Source organism: Taudactylus pleione, unplaced genomic scaffold (assembly GCF_031769625.1).
Source record: "Taudactylus pleione unplaced genomic scaffold, aTauple2 ptg000051l, whole genome shotgun sequence".
NCBI classification, from domain to species: domain Eukaryota; kingdom Metazoa; phylum Chordata; class Amphibia; order Anura; family Myobatrachidae; genus Taudactylus; species Taudactylus pleione.
This window is the reverse complement of record NW_028284453.1, coordinates 3,582,467-3,594,588: the sequence shown is the minus strand read 5'-3', so window position 1 is coordinate 3,594,588 and position 12,122 is coordinate 3,582,467.

Here is a 12,122-nt window from a genome sequence, read left to right as displayed (position 1 = left end):
ATGCCAGGGGAGCGCGCCTTCCCTGTCTCACAGCCGGCGCCTCCCCCGCTGCACACAGCCCTCTCTGCACTGTGCTGACTGGTCCTGTGTCAGCGCTCCTCCCCCAGGCCAGCTTCTCTCTGCTCCTCGGCGGCCATCTTCTCTGCAACGCATGGTGAACGCTGCTGGAAGTCTGGAAGGAAGCATCGTGGTCTGGGTCCCCCCGCATACCTCTCCTCCGCTGTGGCTCAGGTCTGTGTATGCAGCGCTGTGTCCTACCAGGCCCTGTGTCTGTGTAGTTGAGTGATCAGCGCTGTTAGTGCAGGAATTGTTATTTCTCTGCATTGTATGTGACTGTGCTAGCGCTGCCTGTAACTTTTCTTCTCTAAACTGTCAGCTTTATTACTGTCCCTGTTCTTTCTGCTAAAGCCCTTGCGGTGCGGTGCTGCAGGGTGGTCTCTCGCCTATTTAATACTTAATTGGTGAGAGAGGTCACATACGTGGTGCCATCATGTCTGAAAGTGATTTTCCCCTCCGGCTACAGTGTACCACGTGCAAAGTACCGTTAGCGGAGGGGGAGGGTAGCGCGGAGGGCCTTTGCCGGCAGTGTTTGTCCATGGCGCGGCCTATTACGGTTACAGCACCGGTACAGGAGCCGCCCTGGGCTTGTTTCGCTCAGGCGTTAACAGCTTTAGTGGGCCAGTTAGCTCCGCAGCCCGCGTTTACTCCGATGGGTTTGTCCCAGCAGTCTGTGGTGTCGTCACCCATGCAGGGGTTCCCACGACAATTGGTGGTACCCCACAGTCTCCCTATTTCCCCGCTCCCGGGTTCTCAGGAGCCAGCGTGGGTTAACTCCCTGACGAGTTCTGTACAGCACTTGTCGGATGTGTTGCAAGGGGAGTCTGTGATGCGGCCTCATAAAAGGTCGGTGGCGTCTCTGTCCGCTCCTTATGAGGATGACGAAGGGACGTCTGATGATGGGGAGATTCTGGATCCTTACGATCAGGAACCTTTCCATACTAAGGACGCTGATGCTAAGTCCAAAGTATATATTCCTGGACTTATTCGGGCGGTCCGCACAGCCTTGGTGATGATTGAGGACGAAGTTCCCCCAGCGGCTAAATCTAAGTATGCCTTTTTCAAAGATGTGAAGGGCGATGCCACAGTCTTTCCTCTTTCGGGTCAGTTGGTGGACCATTTAGAGGAGGCGTGGAAACAACCTGGCAAAAGATACCAGCCGCAGAGACGCCTGGCGGTGGCTTATCCGTTCGCGGATAATTATTTTGCTAAGTGTGAATCCCCTCCACAGGTGGATTCTCACGTGACCCGTCTTGTCCGTAGTGCCACATTGCGGATGCCATCCATGTCCTCCCTTAAGGATGCTACGGACCGCAAGGTAGAAATCTGCCTGAAGTCCGCTTATTCCCTTGCAGGGGGGGCAGCACGGCCGGCTATGGCCATTTGCTGGGTTGCCAGAGCGATGGAGCGCTGGGCGGATTCATTAGAGGCTTCTTTTGAATCCGACTGTCCGGCCGAACAGGCGGAGTTGATTGGCAATCTCCGTGATTCGGCCACCTACATCAACGAGGCGGCTCTAGACATTAGTACTCTGGTGTCTAGAATTTCTTCAGCAGCGGTAGCTGCTCGTCGCACCTTGTGGCTGCGATCCTGGAAGGCGGACGCAGATCCAAGAAAGGTCTGGAAGCGTTGCCGTTTACCGGAGAAGTTCTCTTCGGTCCGGATCTGGATAAGATTGTGGCCACGCTGGCGGCAGCCAAATCTGCTTGTCTCCCGTCGGCCGCTGCTCCTTCTGGTTCTGGACCATCGTCCTTTCGGTCATCTAGGGCCCAGGGCAGGCCCAAACCACAGTCGTTTCCTCGACAGGCTGGCCCTAAGAAATCGGTCAAGCCCCGGAAACAGGCATGGAGTACCAGACGTCCGGCCCCCAAGCCAGATGACAAGCCTGCGGCCTGACGGTCCGGGTCTCCCCTTGGGGGATCCCAGGGTGGGAGGCCGCCTGCTGCAGTTCTCCCGGTGTTGGTCGTTCACTACGACAGACACTTGGGTTCCGGCACAGACCCCCGGCTCGATTCTTCACCACGGGTCTACCATCAGACCGGAACAAGGCTACGGAGCTGCGGAAGGTATTGCACACTATGCTCCAGGCTGGAGTTATAGTGCCTGTTCCATTCTCCCAGAGGGGCCAGGGTTTCTATTCAAATCTATTTTTGGTACAGAAACCCAATGGGTCATATCGTCCGATTCTCAACCTCAAAGCACTCAACAAGTCTTTGCGGGTCCCGAAGTTTCGGATGGAGACCCTACGGTCCATCATTCTGGCGCTGGAACCTGGGGACTACATGGTGTCATTGGACATACAGGACGCTATGGCGGTCATGGCGGCTTCTCTGCGGCTGCAAGGAGTCCGCATGTTGCCGTACTTGGACGACCTGTTATTGGTGGCAGGATCTCCAGAGCTCCTGTTACACCACTTGGACCTGACCATTGCACTGCTGCAACGGCACGGCTGGCTAATCAACTGGCAGAAGTCCACTCTAATCCCGTCTCGGAGGATTCTGCATCTTGGAGCCTTATTGGACTCGGGACAGCAAAGGATCTTCGTGACGGAGGACAAGATCTCTGCTTTACAGTCAAGGGTGCGCAGTTGTCTGCACAGCCGCCGGGTGTCCTTACACTCGGCGATGAGGTTACTGGGCTCCATGGTGTCGGTGTTCGACATGGTGGAATACGCCCAGTTTCACTCCAGACCTCTGCAGCACCTGATCCTGTCCAAGTGGAACGGGCTGCCTCAGTCTCTGAAGTTCCAGACGATTGTGCTCACCCCGGAGGTTCGCCTGTCCCTTGCGTGGTGGTTAAAGACGACCCACCTCAACAAGGGACGTCCGTTCTGGGTTCCAAATTGGGTCCTGTTGACAACGGACGCCAGTCTTCGGGGCTGGGGAGCAGTTTCGGGTCCACACTTGTTCCAGGGCAGGTGGACACCGACAGAAGCGGAGCTTCCAATAAATATCTTGGAACTCCGTGCGGTCTTCAATGCTCTCCTGCAGGCACAGCGGTTTCTCCAGGGTCACCCGGTGCAGGTCCAGTCGGACAATGCTACCACCGTGGCCTACATAAACAGGCAAGGAGGAACTCGCAGTCGGGCGGCTCTCGTAGAGGTCTCTCGGATCCTGGTTTGGGCGGAGCGCAATCTTCCGGCCATATCAGCGGTCTTCATCCCGGGAGTGCTAAATTGGGAGGCGGACTTTCTAAGTCGCCAGGACGTTCATCCAGGGGAATGGTCCCTGCACCCGGACGTTTTTCAACTACTGGTGGACAGGTGGGGTCTTCCAGAAATCGACCTCATGGCGTCCCGGCACAACAACAAGTTGCCGGTGTACGGGTCTCGCACAAGAGACGAAGGGGCGTCTCTGGTGGATGCTCTGTCCGTCCGGTGGACGTTCAGGTTCGCATACCTGTTCCCTCCGGTCTCCCTTCTTCCACGGGTAATCCGGAAATTCAAACAGGAAGGAGGGACGCTCCTGTTGATAGCTCCCGCGTGGCCCAGACGGCACTGGTTCTCATACCTTCAGGGTCTGTCCGTGGACAGTCCTCTGCGGTTGCCGCTACGACCGGACCTTCTGTCTCAGGGTCCTTGTCTTCACCCGGACCTGACTCGGCTGTCTTTGGCGGCGTGGCTGTTGAGACGGCCATGCTGAGGTCCTGGGGGTTTTCCAGCTCTGTGGTGCGTACCATGTTACGAGCTCGGAAACCGTCTTCCGCGAGGATATACCATCGCGTGTGGCATACGTTCTTCCAGTGGTGTTGACCGAGAGGTTATGCACCGCGGGAGTTTCGTCTGTCTCGGATTCTCGCCTTCCTGCAAGCGGGACTAGATCATGGGCTTCGCCTTGCTTCTTTGAAGGTACAGGTTTCGGCCCTATCTGTCTGGTTTCACCGTAGGATTGCTACAATCCCGGATGTGCGCACCTTTATGCAAGGTGTTCTCCGTATTCAGCCGCCCTTTGTTCCACCTGTGGCGCCTTGGGATTTGGCTGTGGGCCTGAGGGCTCTCCAAGGACCGCCGTTTGAACCACTGGGCTCAGTGGATATTAAATGGCTAACAGCTAAGACTGTTTTCCTTCTGGCCGTTGCTTCAGCCAGACGTGTTTCTGAGTTAGGGGCTCTTTCTTGTAGACCCCCTTTCTTGGTTTTTCATGGGAACAGGGCAGTGCTCCGCACTCGGCCCGAGTTTCTTCCCAAAGTTGTTTCCCAGTTTCATGTTAACGAGGAAATAGTTGTTCCGGCCTTTAACTCACCGGGTCTTTCCGTGGGTGAGGCCTCTTTGGATGTTGTGCGGGCCTTAAGGACTTATGTTGACCGCACTTCTTTGTTTAGGAAGTCGGACGCTTTGTTGTCCTCTATGGCTTCTGTAAAAAGGGTTGGCCTGCTTCAAAGCAAACTTTGGCAGCCTGGATCCGTATGGCTATTTCTGAAGCTTATCTTCATGAAGGCCTACCGGTCCCTCCTTCTCTGAAGGCTCATTCCACTAGGTCTGTGGGTCCTTCGTGGGCAGCTCGACGTGGTGCCTCGGCAGTTCAGATCTGCAAGGCTGCTACGTGGTCTTCTGTCCATACCTTCGTGAGGTATTACAGGTTTGACACCTTCGCCTCTCAGGATGCTTCCTTCGGGCGGCGGATTCTCCTTTCTGCACAGGAGCGTCCCCACCCTTAAAGGATACTGCTTTGGGACATCCCCAAGGTATCCTGTGGATACCCTATGGACCCTGAAGTAGAAAATATGAGATATGGTAAGAACTTACCCTTGTTATCTCTATTTCTACGAAGTCCATAGGGTTCCACAGGACTCCCGCCCTGTCGCACCTGTGCTGCAGATAGGCTTTGCTCTGGTCACCGGTTTTCCGTCTCCCTCTGGTGAGAATGTGATTCTTGTATGTGTCCAGATCTTTGTTCTCTCTCTTCCTTCTCCTCCTCCGGCCTATGGCTTGGTAACTAACTGAGGTGCCTTGGCCCGGGGGCGGGGTATAGGAGGGGGACCTAGTGCATCCTGGGAGGCTGAAAGCTTAACTCTATGGTGCCCTGCGACTGACGTCACACCTATACCCCAAGGTATCCTGTGGAACCCTATGGACTTCGTAGAAATAGAGATAACAAGGGTAAGTTCTTACCATATCTCATATTTTTCCCACATTCTGCCCATCTCCTAGTGAAGTGGGCAGAATGGGCAGAATTTCCGCGGCGATCGCAATGCTACATGAATCTCGTCATTTAACCACGCCCCCTATTTAAATTAGTGCCAATTGCAGTAATTTACTGCAAAGGGGTGGGGCTTAATGATGTGACCCGTCAGGCCCCGCCTCCATCGCAACCCAGCTGCTTCTCCCCGGGCATCTCCCGGGGAAGAGACAACAACGGTAGGCAAGCATGGCTATTGGTAGCCAGTGTGCATGTATGGGAGATAATGGGGATGGCTAGTTGAATGTGGGTGTGTCACGAGTGTGTTGTTGGGCGTACCACTGGAAGCGACTGCATGTTTGTACTAGCCCTGAAGGCTTACTTCCGACGGACATTCTACGCAGCAATGAGGTTGCTCCGAAGTTCGATATGTGTGTCTTTGTACCCAAGTGGCAGATCAAAGATGCAGCCAGGTGGTGTTTCTGTATGTTTTACAGCGGCATTAGCATAACTTCTTAGTAAGCTACCGCTGCATACAAAGTTGCAGCCAGGGGCGTAATTATAATGGGTGCAGGGTGTGCGGAGCCCGCACTGCACACCCTGCACCCATAAAACTTACCTCTCCGGAGTCCCACGTCGGCTCCATTATGTGCGTCTGTAAAAACGACTGGAAGCCATTTCCCGGTGACCTGTGTATGCGCTATAGGCTCCGGGCACAATCTAGTGCCCAGAGTCTATAAGTGCGGCGCTGGCCGCGCACCGCTCAGTGCGCGGCCGGACGGAGAGGAGGGGGCCCGTGTCGGAGACTGCACATGGGCCCCCTCCTCTCTAGAAACGCCCTTGGTTGCAGCTGTGACTGGATTAGTGTCCACCTCCTGAACCGGGCTCAGAGGGAATGTGGTTTCATGGTGACCATAAAAAGCCCTGTGCAATTACATTGAAGTGGCCCATTAACAGATATGGAGGAACACACAGTTGCCTGTCCTGACTCCTTTTTATGCTGTAGTCTCATTCCGCACCAAGCTGGTGCTCTGCAAGGTTGAGACTTCCCCCTTATGCTGGTGATAGTCCAATGCAGCTGATCAGCTTGCGCCTTGTCAAGTTGTTATTAAACAGGGCTTTGGGCCTTGACATTTGGGTAAGGGCGGGCTGTGGACGCAGATGCTGTGCAAAAATATTCTAATGCCTGCAGGAGACGTCTGAAGGAAAAAAAGACTCCTCTTACCAGCATCTCAGATCCGATACCTGCATCCAAAGACGCAGGGTTAGATCAACATTGCAACCACCAGTTGTAATGTTTGCAGCATCAATCATCTGAATAAACCCAAGCTTAGCCACAATGGCCACCTCTTACCTGATTGCGTGGCCAGTAAATCTGTGTTGGAAGACGCGGACACTGACCTCAGCACTCACAGAAAAAGGGCCTGACACTCCTCCGTTTTCTGGAAACGCAGGCAGTGCTGCACCATCTCTGACCTCAAATGGCCGTAGCATGTCAATCATACTGAGGGTGGACTGTGACAACCATCAGGCAGTGATCGGCACGTGCAGTACAGATCATTATCCATAGGGTTTATGTGCAACTCTGCATCAATGTGGTCAGATTGGGGTTTGTCCTCACCCAACCCTAAATTTCAGTATTAAATGTATATGCTATAGAGACGTCCTTGCTCATCTTTGCTGCACACATTGCGTCATGTACAGTTGTATTAAGGGGTGTGGTCAGCCACCAGGTGGTGTGGCCTGCCACCACAGAGGCTTGGCTAACCATTACAGATTGCACGGGTTGGACGGACACACACACACACACACACACACACACACACACACACACACACACACACACACACACACCTATACATAGTATAAAATAAAGTCCCTGGTAGACGTCTGTCTGGATATATTTTGATGCAGCTCTCACTATTCTGTAGAGCGGTGGGGGCCAACCTGTGGCTATTCCTTTGTTCGGCTGTAGCTCCCCTGTCTGCTCCCGTGTCTGACACTGACTGCCTCCTCTGATAGGCACGCAGCTATTCAGGGAAGGCTTGTCCTTTGTTGCAGCTGACTGCTACGCTCCAGAGGCACCCTCCTCTGTGTCTAAACCTAACTTCCCGCCTACCCCCCCCTGCAGCATAACCCTAACCCTCCCCCTAGTGCCTAACCCTTTACTCTAACCCTCCCCCTAACCCCAGTCCTTACCTTCAGGATTCTGGCAGTCGGGGTTCCGGTGTCTGCATTCTGACCGCATCCCATTATAGACAGTCAGTGTCCTCTGTGGTAGCACTATGCAAACAAATATGTAAACCTAGCAATACAGAGGCCTTTCAAGGATCCACAGTTATGGTCACCATGTCCATGCAGGCTGGTGAAATCCTCATAACTGGTACCCACTACAATTAGTTAAAAGTTGGGCGTTGTGCTATATGGCATTAAGAATTATGTAAAATGTCCCACTATAAAAGCTAAGAAATATAACTGTATTCCAATTAGAGTAACTAGAATAAAGAATGTGAATGAGGCCAGAAAGGGCCCTTATTTTCCCCAAGCATCCCCACATCAAAGTTTTCAACTTAATGGAGAAAGTAAAGTAACCAGTTTTAATTTAAATTCAGCAGAACTCTCCACATGCTCCATGACAGACAGAGGAAGACTGTTGAGTCTTCTAAGTAGGTTCTGCCCTTCCTCCAGCTTCAAAACATTATGGGGTATATTTACTATAGTGCAGGTTTTTAGAATTGGAGATGTTGCCCATAGCAACCAATCAGTTTCTAGCTATTATCTTCTAGAAGGTGCTAGATAAATGTTAAGTAGAATCTGGTTGCTATGGACAACATCTCCACTTTTAGTAAAAACCAGCACTTTAGTAAATATACCTCTATGCTGCCTACCGCCAATCTCAGCCACCAAATAGAAGGGGGAATCCTGCCATGTCAATATTGGAAGCCCTGATCATGGAAAATTAAGGTGGCTTCTCAAAAGTCCTGTCTCTTAGCGCTTGCTGAGGGTGGAGTCTCGTTCCATCAAAGACAATATGATTTTCTGCTTGTAGATGAATTTCTCCTTGACTTCGAGGAATATAAATTTCAGGGTAACTCTCCATAGGGATCTAAATCCTTAGGTGTGGAGCAAAGAGTCTTGTGGGACCATTTTTTAGTAGGGATTGGTTTGGAAACATTCTGGATACAAAGGTTATGTCTCCTCCATTCTTCTTTTTTTTTTCTTTAATGAACTTAAGTTCCCTATTTATATACTCCCAGATCACTCCCAGTTTCACCCAGAAACCATTGCATTTGGGAAGAGAGTTATGCCAGGGTTGACGTATGTGTGATAAGGGCAGAGATGCCTTCTGTCACCTCCTGTCTGCATGAGGGAGCTCCTAAGTTCCATTATGAGAGCTTATGTAGGGCGAGGATATACTGTACCTTTGGGTATAGACTAATTCATCAATGTCGTGATCTGGTTCTCCCTGAGAGGATGTCGCGGAAGAACCCTGCTTGCCTTGATGGGCTCAATGATGGGTCATTTCAGTCAGAGTGCTTCTCTTGGTCCTGGTCAAGGCTTTCATCATGGTGAAGTGTGTTGGGGGCAGAGTGAAGATATCGGCAAAAATTTGTAGATTTTGCAGTTATAACAAAGATCTTGGTGGCCAACCTTGTTATCTAGGGCAACACAGTTGCAGACAATCTATAGGTAGTTTTACAGGAAGGTTACTGACAGGGGTGTATCCACTGTATATCAAATACACATGAAATCCAAAACTGCAGTATGGAATACGAAAAAATGGTCAAAACAGACAGACCCATGCAGTCAGATGTTAAGTGACGGCAAGACAGAATTCAAAGTAAATAGAAAGTCTACTTTGGCAATAAGAGTCAAAGCAATGGTTCCATTTCCTGTCAGATGCTGTGAGCACATTTTATGCAGTACTAGTTGCAAAGTTCTGAGCGATTACCACTAGGTGGCAGTCTTGTACAATAGATTGACGAAATGCAAGTACAGCTGTGCACTGGTTATGGTTCCAGAAAACGATCACTGGGTGGTGCTATTGTACAATAAGTGAAGATAGTGAAATATGCTGAAATGCTGTAGCACTGCTCAAAGGAGCTCAACCTTCTTGAGAAGCCTTGAAGTTGAAAGTAAACCTGTTTTACGTTTTAGTAGACTGCTCACTTGTAGGCTGCAGAAGAACTGAGGGCCTGACTCAGAGATGGACGTTACTGCGATTTTCACGCAGATCGAGCAATTGTGTGCCATTGCGCATGCGTAAAAGCCAACCGGAAGCCAATCCCATCGCAATGTGACAGGTTGTCAGCGTTTGGGGGAGGTAACGGGTGTGGTCAGAAAAACGTAGGCGTATTTGACCGTTTAAACGCTGTTACATGAGCGTGCATAAAATGGCAACTGTGATCTCCTACGCAGCATGAGAGCCCTATGTGTCAGGAGAGCTGCCGAGTCTGCGGCTGGTCAGTGTATTACCTAGTCCTGTATTGTGCTATTGCATGGCTTTGCATCCAACCTGTGTTCCAGGACTGTCGATCAGAGCATCATCAGAGGCCTGAAGGTGAGCATATGGCATAAGGTAAGTCCCTGACCACTCCTGCACCACAGCTGGCTTTTATACAAAGGCTTCAGCCACCCCTCCACACTTCCCCATATTTAATTTCAGACAGCTGTCCATGGGATGCATGTCTGCAGGTACAGGAGGACCAGAGCCAGGGCCTCACACCACTGTGGTCGCTGTTCAGCCCAGACAAGGGCCTAATCCCTGTGGGGTTTGAGTTTTCTATCTGCGTTTCTGTGGGTTTACTCTGGGAACTACAGTTTTATCCCATTGGCTGAAAATATTCTAGCAAAGTGGAGCCTAGTTATTACCTGCGGTATCCAGGTGAAGGATTGATAGACAAAAGGTCGACACCAGATGGTCGACAGTGAATACGAAAGGTCGACAGTGCAAAATGTCGACAGGTAAAAAAGGTTGACAGGTTCAAATGGTCGACACACACAAAAAGGTTCGACACATGCATTTTTTGTTTTAAACAATTTTAAGGTTAGGGGTTAAGCACTTGGAGGAGGGCTATGGTTAGACTGCCGAAGGGGACGGTTAGGTTTAAGCACTAGACGGAGGGTTAGGCACCAGGGAGGGTGTAACTGCATATTGGATTTGTAATGCAGTTACAGGAATACTTGCATCATTTATTTGATCGCTGCTTAACTATAATGTGAGAGAGGCTGAAATTAGCCAACTGCCCCCGCTCATACATCAGATCATTGCCACAACGTGTGACTCTGATATCACAGACTCTCCTGCATGCACACTTCTATGGTTCCACAATGCTGTCTGTGAGTTTGTTACAGGCTCACAAGGATACACGTGAATTGTTCTGGGGGCAGTCTTGTTATCTGACAAGATTTATTTAAAAAATATAGGTCAGTGTAGTGTATACAGTAGTTAGTTTTACACACTGGCACAAGTCAGGGCTGTAGAGAGCCTGGCCAGTCTGGTTACTGGTAAGGGGAGTGGTCTGATGTAAGGAGACGTGGCTACACCTCAATACAAGAAAAAAACCCAAAAGAGCATTTGCATGCTCCACAGTGGGGCGCTGTTGTGCCAGGGGTAGGTGCAGTGGGGGGAAGGGGCGTTATCAGTGCAATCACTCTCCCCAGCAGTAGCCATCTCAGGCACTGTGTGCTGGGTGCTGCTGCCACTGACAGGACTGAGATGGGGGGGAGGCAAGCCCGTGCCTGGGTAATCAGTACCCACTCCACCTTCTCTTGGCGTCCCTGATGGCTCAGCTTTTATTTACAGTACAGTGCTGTTACTGAGTCTGTAATTCATACTTGCCTACCCTTCCGATTTGGCCGGGAGCCTCACGAAAATCTGATGCTGCTCCCAGCTCCCCAGAAAAGCAGACAAGCCTCCCATCCAGCCCCCCCCCCCCCTTGGTTACCATAAAACCCCCTTCTCGGATTCACAGCTCAAGATTTTGTAATGCAAGTAACGCCTGATTGAACAACAAGGGTGCTTTAGAATGGCCTCTATACACAAGAATAACCTCCCCCCCCTCCTCCACATACATACCAACATTTCTGTGTGTGTGTGTGTGTAGGTGTGATAGTTTGTTTGTTCTTATTAATGTCTGGTATTGTGAAGCAATTACTCTGTTTTACAATAAATGTGCTGTTAGGTGATATATATATCATAGGCAAACGCAGGGGGTTTCCGTCTGCCTGGAAACCCCGCTCCCCAGCACACACCAAGACCACAATAGAAATAGTAATATAATAGAATGTTACTAGCGCTGCATGTTCTTCTCAGTATCACAAATTAAATAATTGGCACCACCTGTGGATCTTTTAAAATGTCAGCCAGTAATATATATACCTGTGCACCAATTAGGAGATGTGGAAAACATGCACTGTTAGTGGTGTACTGCTATAGACCATCTATAGGGTTAATTATTAATACTGTATAGTAATACACTATCCAGTGCATAAGTAGACCGATATGTATATATATGTCCAGGGCAGTGCTAAGTTCTTCTGCTGCTCCCCCACACTCCAGGACTTGCTCCAGTGCTCAGGCAGGGTACCCACATCTGAAAAAAAACATTCAGCTCAGGCAGGATGGACCTACTGCCGCATCTAATGCCTACCCTCCAACATGACCCCTCCCATCAGGTACAAAATGCTCTGCTCCTGGATTTCCCACCTAATTTATGATTGCAGTCACCTGTGTTGAACCAGTTAACTGCTGAGACAGGTGTTTCAGCACAGGTGTCTGCAATCATAAATTAAGAGGGAAGTCCAGGAGCAGAGCATTTTGTACCTAATGGAATGGGTCATGTTGGAGGGTCTGCTAATGGCTTACTGTGATCGCTGGTCCTGTATATGCTGGAATTATGACACACAATTTACTTTGTATGTAACATAATAAAGCTGGATAAGTGC